We start from the raw sequence: 13,459 nt of genomic DNA, 5'->3' as shown, positions 1-13,459 counted from the left end.
AGCATTTTTTCATGTAGTTGCATTTATATAGATAGGTTGCATTTCATAATTTCTACCATTTCTCTTCACTGCTTTGTAGCTTCTCCTGAGCTTAGCATGAGGACATGCTAATGTTTAAGTGTGGGGAGATTTGATGCACCACTATTTCGTGGTACATTTTGTACTTAATTGAGTGGATTTTATCCACTAAACTCACACTTATTCATATAATTCGCATGTTTTACATTTTCCTTCCTAATTCTGTGCTTTGATTGAAAACATGCTTCTTTGGCCTTAAAATTGCTAATTATTAATCCTCTCTTATTACCATTCGATGCCTTGATATGTGTGTTAAGTGATTTTAGGGTTTATAGGGCAGGAATGGTTTAGAGGATGAAAAGGAAGCATGCAAAAGTGGAAGGAATACAAGAAATTGAAGGAATTACTGAGCTGTCAAGCATAACTTGAGCTATAGAGGTCCAAATGAGGCGGTTCCAGTTACGTTAGAAAGCTAACATTTGGGGCTTCGAAATGATATATAATTTACCATATTTTCCATGCTGTTAGGCAACACGCACGCATGGATCACGCGTACGCGTGACCTTGCGAAAGTTCAATCGACGTGTATGCGTGACAGAGCCACGTGCTGGATGTATCAGAAATCATTGGGGGCAATTTCTGGGCTATTTTTGGCCCAGTTTCAAGCCCGAAAAACACATATTAAAGGGTGCAGAGTGGGAGAATCACATTCATTCATTCACATAATTTTAGGTTTTAGATGTGATTTTCGAGAGAGAGAGGCTCTCTCCTCTCTCTAGGTTTTAGGATTCCTTTTAGTTATTCTCAATTTCAAATTTCTATCTTAGTTTAATTAGTTTCTCTTCTACTCTTATTTATTTTATCACTTTAGTTTATCTATTTCCTTGTTGATTATTCTATGTTGCTAATTTAGTTTATGAATTCTCATGTTAGATTTGATTTTTTTTTATTTAATGCAATTTGAGATATTTCATATTTATTACTTCTTTTAGTAATTGTTAGTCATTGATGTTTGCAATTGGTTGTTTGAATTTAATATTCCTTACTAGTTTTCTATGTTTTTATGTTATGCCTTCCAAGTGTTTGATAGAATGCTTGATTGGATTTTAGTGTAGATTTCTTTCCTCTTGGCTTTGGTTGAGTAATTGGAGACTCTTAAGTTATCAAACTCCTTTGTTGATTGAAAATTGAAAGTTGCTAGTTGATTTGGATCCCTCTAAAGCTAGTCTTTCCTTAGGAGTTGACTAAGACTTGAGGAATCAAATTGATTCATCCACTTGACTTTCCTTCATAATTAGAGGTTAACTAAGTGGGAGCAATGGACAATTGATGTCACAATTGATAAGGATAGCTAGGATAGGATATCTAATTCTCATACCTTGCCAAGAGCTTTCTTAGCTATTAGTTTACTTTCTTGCAATTTACTTGTTCCTTATTCAAAAAAAGATACTTTTCCATAACCAATAATAACTCACACCACAAGCATATGGTTAGGGAAAACCACTCTTTTGAGCTTTAGGCCACTTTTGACCCTCCTAACCATTGATGCTCAAAGCCTTGGACCTTTTTCTTTTTATTTTTCTTTTCTTTTCAATTCTTTTTGCTGTTTCTTTTGCTTCAAGAATCAATCTTTTTCTTGTTTCAGAGAATCAATAATATTTCTCTAAATTTCTGTTCCTCAAGAACCAATATACTCAACTCCAATATCAAATATGCACAGTTAATTCATACATTTAGAAATAGAGAAAAGGCCACCATATCAAAGTAATCAGAACAACTCATAATATAACTCAAGATCTTATGCATTTTACTACTTCTTTTTCAATAGAATTTTCTTTTTAAGCTTGATGCGTAATAGATAAGACATCTTGAAAATTTTTCAAAAATAACTAATAAACTAGAAAGGAAAGAAATCCTAAGAATGATCATTAACTCAGAATGGGAAAACAGGAGATTGAATAAAGTACTGAAAACAGAAATAAGATAAGGAAGATGAGGGTAAAACTCAACCACCTCAGTCATGATTGCTGCTACTCTCTCCGGAGGATCCCTTCTGGCACTTCCACCCTTCCAACTCCCGCCCCTGCTTCTTCTGCTCCTCGGTCAGCTTACGAAGAATGATAGATTGGCCTATTTGTTCTTTTTTCAGTTGGTCCATGGTGGATATCAATTGTCCAATTGATACTGCTAGTTGAGTCCAATACTTGTGCGGAGGGATGCTGTGTTCTTGAGGCCATTTAGGCTGCTCCCTCTGAGGGGGGGGGGCTGGCTTCTAAATTGGTGCTTGCCTAAATTTCCTAGTGTACTCCATGCTCTTCTTGGTGATAGGGTTATCCACTGTAATAAATATATCTTTGTCAATCTGGACTTTGGCCGCTTCACACAAGCGAGAGATTAGATGAGAAAAAGCCAGCCTAGAGAGGGTTGAGGTCTTTGCTGCGATATTGTATATCTCTAGAGGGATCAACTGATGAACCTCCACTTCATTGCCAAGCATATTGCATAGATTTGTATAAAATTCTCGGACTTTCAGAACTCCGACTTCAGTTACGGGGTTGGCCAGAATTTTCCAACCTCTAATTCGAATTTGCTCTTGAATTTCCAGGTACTCATCAGCCTTCATTTCAAATTTTACTTCTGGAATTACCTTTTTCTTGCTAATGACATTGTAGTAATGTTCTTCATGCAGCTTGGTGTAAAATCGGTGGAGCTCGTAAGCGACTGTTGAGGGAGCTTTTTCTTTCCTCTTTCTTGAGGATGATTCTCCAACCTTTGGTGTGATGGAAAATGAAAAGCGAGCGCATCCCAACACCAAACTTAAGACGTTTGCTCATCCTCAAGCAAAGAGAAAAAGAAAGAAAGAGAAAGGAGGTAAGGTGAAAGGAAGAAAGAAGATGAGGGAAGCAGTATGAGAAGGGGGAAGGAAGTGTGCAGATTTATAGGGGTGGGGTGGTTGTGAACTCGATCATGGGAGGGGAAGGGGAGAAATTGGAATAAATATAGGATTGATGGAGAGATAAGGTGAAAATATATGATTAGAATTTGTGGGGATATGCTAAAAAAATAATGGGGATACATGGAGATCTTTATGAAGGAGAAGTAGTGGGGAGGATAAAAAAGATGTGATATGAAAAGATATAGGTGACAAAAGTAGGAGATTTGGTGGAATAGTCAACTTAGTGGTGAAGCCCCCTCTCTCCCCCTGTGGCGTTGAACGCCACTTCGGCGTTGAATGCAGAAAGTTATCTTTTGTTTGTTTGTTTGTTTTTTTGGTTTTTGTTTTACTCCCTTGGTGGTGTTAGACGTCCAATATGGACATAAAACGCCCTAAAGGGACCAAATTGTATTAAGCAAATGTCCAATTTGGACGTTCAATGCCCATATCCCTTCATCCCCCCTTGGCACTGAACGCCAGGCTGGCGTTTGGCGCCACGAGGGGGTCTCCTCCAGGGTGTGCTGTTTTTCTATCTATGTGTCCTTGTTCCTATTCTGAGTGCTATACATGATCACAAACGTTAAAATAATGAGGAAAACTATGAAAATTACTATAAAATAAAATCATATGAGATCAAACTCAAATAAACTAAAATTGAATAAAAGAAAGTGAAAGTAACTATAAGATACCTCCCAACAAGCGCTTCTTTATTGTCATTAGCTTGACATTCACTACTGTCAGGTCAGTAGGTAGGTGGATTGCTCGCAAACCATTTCATCCCCTAGGTAATGTTTTACCCTATGGCCATTGACGATGAATCTATTGTCCGAATTCCGATCTTGAAGTTCTACATGACCATAGGGGGACATTCTAGTGACCTCAAAGGGTCCTGACCATCTTGACTTGAGCTTTCCAGGGAATAGCTTGAGCCTAGAATTGAATAGCAAAACCTTCTACCCGGGCTCGAAAAATCTGGAGGCTATCTTCCTATTATGCCACATTTTTTCCCTTTCCTTGTAGATTTGGCATTCTCATAGGCTGCATGCCGAAATTCGCCAGTTCATTTAGTTGGAACAATCTTTTCTCTTCTGTTGTCTTGGCGTCAAAGTTTAGAAACCTTGTTGCTCTGTATGCTTTGTGCTCCAACTCCACTAGCAAATGACAGGCCTTACCATAGACTAGCTGATAAAGTAACATCCCAATGGGGGTCTTGAAGGCTGTCATGTATGCCCAGAGGGCATCATTAAATCTTTTTTCCCATTCCTTCCTGGAGGTGCTCACTGTCTTCTCCAAGATCTTCTTGAGTTCCCTATTCGAGACCTCAACTTGTCCATTTGTCTGTGTGTGATAGGGGGTTGCCACCTTATGACGGACTCCATACCATTGCAGAAGTGAGTCCAGCTGTTTGTTGCAGAAGTGGCCACCTCCATCACTGATTAGTGTCCTAGGGACACCAAACCTGCTGAAAATATTTTTCTGTAGGAATTTCAGCATGACTCGGGTGTCATTGGTGGGTGATGCTATCGCCTAAACCAATTTAGACACGTAGTCTACTGCCACCAGGATGTACATGTTTGAGTATGAGGGTGGAAAAGGTCCCATAAAATCTATCCCCCATACATTAAACAACTCAATCTCCAGGATCCCTTGCTGTGGTTTTTCATGATTGTGAGGAAGGTTTTCGGCCCTTTGACATTTATCACAGTTCCTTACAAATTCCCGGGAGTCTCTGAAGAGGATTGGCCAATAGAACCCGCTTTGAAGGACCTTGGTGGCCGTTCTCTCCCCTCCAAAGTGTCCTCCATACTCAGAACCGTGACAATGCTAGAGAATTCGCTGGCTTCCTCCTCTGAGACACAACGCCTAATCATCCCGTTGGAGCATCTCTTAAAGAGATAGGGTTCATCCCACAAGTAGTACTTGGCATCATGCAAAAGTTTTCTGACTTGTTGTTTTGTGTACTCTTTAGGGATGAACTTCATGGCCTTACAGTTTGCAATGTCTCCAAATCATGGTGCCTTTTGGATCACAAAGAGGTACTCATATGGGAAGGTCTCAGTCACAACAGTAGCGGGGGGTTGGCATTCCTTCCTCAGGCTCAATCTTTGCAGATGATCAGCTACCTGATTTTCTGATCCCTTTCTGTTCCTGATTTCAATGTTGAATTCCTGAAGGAGCAGCACCTACCTGATTAATCTTGGTTTAGAATCCTGCTTAGTCAGAAGGTACTTAAGAGCAGCCTAGTCAGTATAAACAATAACCTTTAAACCAATTAAATAGGATCTAAACTTATCAATTGCATAGATAACCGCCAGTAGTTCCTTTTCTGTTGTGGTTTTGTTCTTTTGAGCATCATTCAGAACACGGCTGGCATAATAAATGACATTTATAAGCTTGTCTTGTCTCTATCCCAAAACCGCTTCTATGGCATAATCACTGGCGTCACACATTAATTCAAATGGAAAATTCCAATTGGGTACAGCAATGATAGGTGTAAAGACAAGCTTTGCTTTTAAATTTTCAAAAGCATGCAGGCATTCTTTATAAAAAAAACAAAAGGTGTGTCAGTAGCTAGAAGATTGCACATGGGTTTTGCAATTTTAGAAAAGTCCTTTATAAATCTCCTATAGAATCTTGCATGTCCTAAGAAGCTTCTGATTGCCTTGACATTAGTAGGTGGCGGTAATTTTTCAATTACCTCCACCTTAGCTTGATCAACCTCTATGCCTTTGTTTGAAATTCGATGAACAAGAACAATCCCTTCAGTTACCATAAAATATCATTTCTCCCAGTTTAAAATCAGATTTATTTCTTGGCATCGTTTCAAAACTAGGGCTAAATGCTTAAGGCATGAGTCAAAGGAATCACCAAACATAGAAAAGTTTTCCATGAATACCTCAATGAACTTTTCAACCATATCTGAAAAAATAGAGAGCATACACCTTTAAAAGGTAGCAGGAGCATTACCGAGTCCAAACGGCATCCTTCTGTAGGCGAATACTCCATAAGGGCATGTAAATGCCGTCTTTTCTTGGTTCTGAGGGTCTACTGTAATTTGGTTATAGCCGGAGTATCCATCCAAAAATCAATAGAACCCATGGCAAGCTAACCTTTCAAGCATTTGATCTATGAAAGGTGGAGGAAAGTGATCCTTCCTTTTGGAATTATCGAGTCTCCTGTAGTCGATACACATGCGCCATCCTGTGACAGTTCTTGTTGGGATTAGCTCATTCTTCTCATTGTGAATTACTGTCATTCCTCCCTTCTTGGGCACCACTTACACTGGGCTTACCCATGGACTGTCTAAGATATGATATATGATTCCAGCCTCCCAGAACTTTGTAACTTTCTTCTGGACCACCTCTTTCATAATCGGGTTCAGTCGCCTTTGTGGTTTCACAACTGGTTTAGCATCATCTTCAAGTAAAATTTTGTGCATACACTTGGTAGGACTAATTCCCTTTAAGTCACTTATGGTCCATCCGAGATCAGTTTTATGGCTCTTGACTACTTGAATTAGTGCCTCTTCTTCATGATGCATCAGAGAGGAGCTTATAATCACTGGATAAGTGTTTTCTTCGCATAGGAATGCATACTTTAAGGATGGGGGTAAAGGCTGAAGTCCTTCCTCAATACTAGGCGTGCTTAGCGTCTCCCTCTGAGGTGCTGGCTCATCCAGTTCAGGCAGTGTGTCTTCAAGGATGGTGTCCAATTCCTCTTCAAGCTTTTCGGCTTCAAACACTTCCTCAACCAGAGGCTCTATGACGTCTATCTTTATGCATTCCTCAGGGTGATCTGGGTGTTGCATAGCCTCAACTGCGTTTAGTACAACCTCATCGTTATTGACCCTCAACGTCACTTTCCCTTTTTGGACGTCTATGATAGTTCTTCCTGTGGCTAAGAAGGGTGATGTGTGAACTTTTGTTGATATAGAATTTCCTCAATTGGATGAATTCTTGTTGCAAGTATAGTTCTACACCAACAAAGAATCCTCACATGCAAAAATTTTGGTTTTGTCACATGTACAAACCCCAAATAAGAATTAACTGAAGTATTTGAACTCCGGGTCGTCTCACAAGGAATTACAATGAAGTGGTCAATTATTGGCTATGAAGATATTTTGGGGTTTTTGGGATAAGAGACATAAAATGTAAATAGCAATGAAAATAAACTAACAACTAAAAAGGTCTTGGCAAAGGATGGTGATCAAGGATCTCTATCCTTATCACTAACCACAATATGAGAATTAGCAAGGACCAACCCCACTAAGTTAACCCCTAACTAATAGTAGAGGAAAGTCAAGTGAGCCATGTCAATCCAAGTCCATAAGTCCTAGTTCTCCACCAATTCAATTAGTGAGATCTAGAGTTAATGGCTCCCAATCGTCAATCACTTGGACATTAGTAACTCAAGAGTTCCTAAGTTACCTTTCCAAGTCAAGAGCACTAAAATCTACTCTAACATCCAACCAAGCATTTTGTCAAACACTTGGTGGGTACAAATAAAAGGAAAGCATGGTAAAAGTGCAAGAATAATAAATCTACCAACTATCAATTGCAAGAAAAGTAAATTCACAACTCAAATCAACAATTAAAAGAACATCAAACATAAATTTCAATAAAGAGATCCAAATCCATCAAGAGTTCAACATCACAAAAGAAACATAAAAGAAAAATTAACATGACAAATCATGAGAATGAAAGAGTAGAAGCATGAAATCATAAAGAAAACAAGATGAAAAGATGAGATTGAACCTAGATCTAGAAGAAATTAACCTAACCTAATTCTAGAGAGAAGAGGGAGCTTCTCTCTCTAGAAACTAACCTACATGATGCTATACTACCAAACAATTGCTCCCCCTTTGCTTGGACTTCAATTCTGCATGAAATACACTCAGAAACAAGTTGAATTTAGGCCTAGGTAGCTCAGAAATCACTCCCAGCGTTTTGGGCCATGTAAGAGTATTGGCGCGTGCGCGCCATGTGCGCGTGCGTGTCAATTGGCAAATTTTCCATCCGTGTGAATGCGGCATGTACGCGTGCGCGTCTATGGGCGAGGCCACTTTTGCGCGTGCGCGTCCCTTGATTCATTCCCAATATTTGTTTCTTCATGCATTCTCCCCTTTGTATGCTTTTCTACTCATTTCTTCCATCCAATACTTGCCTTAAAAACCTGAAATCACTCAACACACACATCAGGACATCGAATGGAATTAAAGTGGATCAAAATTACCAATTTAGGGCCTAAAAAGCATGTTTTTACACTTAAGCAAAATTCAAGGGAGAATTACAAAACCATGCTATTTCATTGAATAAATGTGGGAAAAGGTGGTAAAATCCCCCAAAATAGGCACAAGATAAATCACAAAATCGGGGTTTATCAAATCTCCCCACACTTAAACTAAGCATGTCCTCATGCTAAAATCAAGAAGAAGCAAAGGGTATTAACATTTATTCAATGCAACTAACTAAATGCAATCTATCTACATGATGTAATGGCTTAGTCAAAATAAATCAATTTTCAAGAATACACATGCAAGCACAAGGGCTAAGGTATTAGCAATCAAAGAAAACCACAATTGGATTGAATCATTGAAAAGATTTTCCAAACTTGCAAGAAAAGATGATCATGTGTGGAGACATGTAATTGAGCGATCGAACCCTCACCGGATGTGTATCCGCTCTAGGCACTCAAGTGTATGGAGTTGATTCACTCAATTCACCCCTAATCATGCTTTCCAAGATTTGCTTTTCATCTAACAATTAACAATTACTTTATGCATGCATACAAATATCATGAGGGCTTTCCCATAGGTTGTAATGGGGCTAGGGTCAAGGTAGGATGCATATGGTCAAGTGAGCTTGAAATTTAAATCTTTGATTAACTTAAACTTCCCACCTAACCTATGACAACCTATACAATTCTAAACAATCCTAGCTATCCATTTCTCACTTTTTCACATACTCATGCATTCTCTTGTTGATCACCACCCATATGCATTGACTTTTATTGAACTTTATTTTGGGGCATTTTTGTCCCCTTTTTATTGTAATTCTTTTTCTTTCTTTTCTATATATTTTTTTTCTTCTTATATATATATATATATTTTTTTTTTCTTTTTGTTTTTCTCATTTTTTTTTCAAACTAAAATATATACAAGAACATCAATGCATATGGTTTACACATGATTAATACATGAGTATGTTCCCAATTCTCAAGATTCTCAACACAAATACAAAAACACACTTTTATCTCTACCCAATGTTTCCAACTTTCCCAAAATCAAATAGTGAACACTCTCACTAGACTAAGCTAATCAAAGATCCAAATTAAGAGATATTTATTATTTTTCACTTAGGCTTGTAATGTGCTATAATTAAGAACAAGTAGGTTAAGCATAGGCTTGAAATTGGCTAACAATGGAAGATAAAAGGTAGGCTATTTGCGTAAGTGAGCTATTTGAACAATGGCCTCAATCATGTAAATGCATGTATACACAAAGTAATGGACATAAAGAATCAAATAAATCAAAGATTACAATCATAGGAAGAGAATAATGCACACAAGAATGAAAGTAAGTGGTTATGTATGATGTAACCACATAATTAGGCTCAAATCTCACATGCTTGTGTTCTTAGCTCAAAACATGATCCACAAAGTATATAATTCAAGCAAGTTCTAAAAATATTTTTTTTCAACCAATTAGGTGGCCCTATAGATAAAATCCTTGGAAAATATCATGATTTTGACTAAGCTTAATATATACATATGCAAAATAAGAAAATGCAACTAAGAATCTTAAAATAAAATGCAAAAGTGTTGGGATTAGGAACTTGTCACCCAAAAATGCCGAGTGGTCAGACGACCTCCCCACACTTAAAAGTTTGCACCGTCTTCGGTGCACTCAAAGATGAGCAAGGGGGTACGGCGACTTTCCGAATTGCTACCTTCAGCTGGTAGGTCAACCAGTTGCTGCGTGTTCTTCCTCCCGCTTCTATTTTTGCTTATGGTGCATCAATCATGAAAAACAAAATAAACACCGTAAGATGAGAAAATACAAAAGCAAGGAAGCGTGAATTATTGGAATGAGGTAAGAACCACTAGAATGGAGTGAGTGAATTAGTGTGACATTGATGAAAAATAGGTGTGTGGGTTCTAAAATTGCACGCAGTTTAGAACACACACACACACACACACACACACACACAGACTAGTATAAAAAGTTATGTCACTATTGCACAAAAGAAGACATGCACTTCACTCATTCTAGTGTGCTTGAGATACTTTAAAAGGCTTGTAGGTTAAGGCAACCAAACAAGTAGTGAAGAAGCATAAAAGCATTCAAGCAAAAATCAAGTGATTGTGAAGTTGGATAATGAATGGGCATTGATTGATGTGTAAGTGAACTTAATGAACATAATGGTATATGAAACTTACACCACAATCAATGACACCTATTGAAGTTGTTGCAACACCTAAGTGACATAGAGGTGAAACACTTGGATTCTATGGAACTTAGAAAAAGAAATATAAGAGTTAAGATCAATCACATAGCAAGCATAGTCCACAAAGCTTGAAAAACTCAAAAATATGTCACTAGGTAAGCTTTCGATCCAATTTCACACCCACACTCTCAATGCATGAAATAGCTGATATGAACAACGGGTTAATCATAAACAAGCATCACCTACAAAAAATGCATTGACAATGTACAATTGCCTAACAATAGATGATGAATGCATAGTGGCCAAAACATGCAATTCAAAGAGTTAAGATGCATGAAGGCAATGTAACATGTACTTGGTATTCAAAAGCATTAAACATGAAAAGTTCCGAACCAAGTAACCAAATATAACCTCAACAAAGAATCCAATAATGACAATTAACATCAATGATGTTAAACTAACATCCTATCAATAAGCAGCAGCAGTAAATAGTAAACAAGATTAGTAATCCAACACTTATAATGGAAAATAAAAATTAAACTAACTAACTAACTAAAAGAAATGGTGTTATATGATGCTTGGTAGTGTTGGATGATGTTTGAAGGGTGGAAAGAGAAGAAGTGAAAAGAGAAGAAATGGAAAGAGGAGAAGAAAAGAAGATGGTTGAACAAGGCAATCCATGCGTGCGCATCATGTGCGCGTAAGCGTGGATTGATGAAATGGAAGCGACGTGTACGCGCAGCTGACGCGTACGTGTGCATGGCAAAGTAGAGAGTCAACGCGTACGCACAAGGTACGCGTGCGCGTGCCTTTGGGCACAAAGTTGGCACACTTTAGGCACAACTCTCGGGTGAATGTATGGGAAGTGGAAAAATTCAATCCACGCGTACGCGTACATGGCACGTCCACGTGGATGGTCGAAAATGCTTGAGGCGCGCGTACACGCCAGGTGCGCGCACGTGCGGGTTGGTGCTCTGTTTTTTTTCAAAATTTTTCTATGCTTTTGCACTAAACTAAGTATTCCCAACCTCCAAACAACTACTGAAACATCACAAAACCTTATTTGACCTACTAGACTCCCAATTAAACTCAACTAATCAAACAAAACATGAAATTAAACCTAAATTACCCATATTTACAAAGAAGAAAGGGGAAAGATGTTACCATGGTGGGGTGTCTCCCACCTAGCACTTTTGTTTATTGTCCTTAAGTTGGACTTATGGGGAGCTCGTCATCAAGGTGGCTTGTGCTTGAATCCATCCTTGAACATTCACCAATGCTTGGACTTCCATTGTGCTTCATCATTCAAAGTTAATAACTCCAAGCTTTGATGGAGTTCTTCACAAACCATAGGCTCCCAAAGTTGATCTTCCTTGTGCGATCCGGGATCCCACACCTTGTTTTCACACCCGTCCTTGAGTTGATCATGGTGATTTCCTCCGGGTGACAAGAGAAATGAATTCTCATGGAAGCACCAAACTATCCTCCTAGATCCATCCAATTGAGCACTAGTCCAACCTTTACTCCATGAAGCTTCAACCATAATGAGCCTAGACTTACAACACCAACCACTAAACATCCTCCTCTTACGCTTAATTCCACAAAACGCCCTAAGTTGGCCATCTGTCTCAAGCAAACCATATTCAAGTGGGATAATAAAACTGAGAGTTAGAAGTTTTACCCACTCAAGCGAATGATTGGATGACAAACTAGGTGGAAGATTTCCCAAAGGTCTTGATAAAGCATGCTCTACTCCCGTCCATCCTCTCCTAGAGGCTTCCACCACTTGGCAAGGTTCTTTAAGCTTTACCTCTTGCCAAGCTTCCTCAAGTTCAAGTTCTTCTTCACCAATGTCCTCTAGCTCTTCCCCATCACTCAAATCATAAATAAGAGGTTGAGTAAAATCTACCTCATCATCAATTCCAAGTACAGTGGGGAAGGATTCCTCAAATTCAAGAGGATCATATGTTGATGCGGAGTCATCATAAATAGGAGGGCCTATTGATTGGAACACTTCTTCCAATTCTTCAATCACATTGTGTCTTGGAGGTTGTGCACTCTCCTCCTCAACATCAACTTCAAACTCCATGGAAGAGGGCTCTTCAATTTGTGATTCCTCTATGTACTCAACATATCCTAAGGCTCCAACCACTACTTCCTCTCATTCAATAATCTCTACCTCCTCCTCTTGTTGCATTTCTTGCTTTAACTCCTCTTCTTCACCTTGGAGCTTCAAGTTCACTGCCTCACTAAGCTCCTTGGTTGCTTCTCCACATTCAACAATGGGAGTGCCTTGATCACATAGGCTTAGGCGAGATGAGACTATGTTGCCAACGGCTTCTACCATGATAGCCATTTTTGCTCTTAACTCCTCAAATTTCTTTTTATCCTCCTCGTGTTGCCTCAAGATATGAGATTCAAGATCCCTTAATTCTAGCATAAAGGCTTCATCGGAGGGTTGTGGTGGAAGAGAGGATTCATTGTTTGAGGGAAAGGTATTATAGTCGGAAGGTGGTTCATATTGGTGAAATTCTTAAGGTGGTGTGTGTGAACTTTGTGGTTCTTGGGAGTATTGGTATTGGAATGGTGGTGGCTCTAAGTATGGTTCATATGGTGGTTGGTATGATGGGTATGGTTTAGGATCATGTGGAGGTGAATGGTGGTATGAGGCTTGTGAGTGTGGTGGAGGGCTATGTTGAGGAGGGGATTCATATGCATATGATGATTGTGGTTGACAACCACAATGAGGGTCATCACATACATTAGATTGGCATGCATCAAGATTTGAATTTTACCTATAAAGAGCCGGAGGAGGTTGTTGCCAAGAAGGTTGTCCATAAGCTTGGGGCTCCTCCCATCTTTGATTTCCAGATCTTGGTGCACATCCTCATTGAAGCTTCTATTTCTTACAACATAGTTTGAACCACACTCATAGCCAAAGTGATGAGAATTTATGGTGAAAGAGAAAACAAAAACAAAAGCTAACAAGAAATAAAGAAAACTAAGTCCTACAACTAGAAAAAACTAACAAGCAAACCAAAAATTAAGCTTTTCACAAAAT

Source organism: Arachis ipaensis, chromosome B3, assembly GCF_059453495.1.
Source record: "Arachis ipaensis isolate K30076 ecotype BB chromosome B3, ASM5945349v1, whole genome shotgun sequence".
Classification (NCBI taxonomy): Eukaryota; Viridiplantae; Streptophyta; class Magnoliopsida; order Fabales; family Fabaceae; genus Arachis; species Arachis ipaensis.
The sequence above is the reverse complement of the archived record's forward strand: the minus strand, read 5'-3'. Positions refer to the sequence as shown.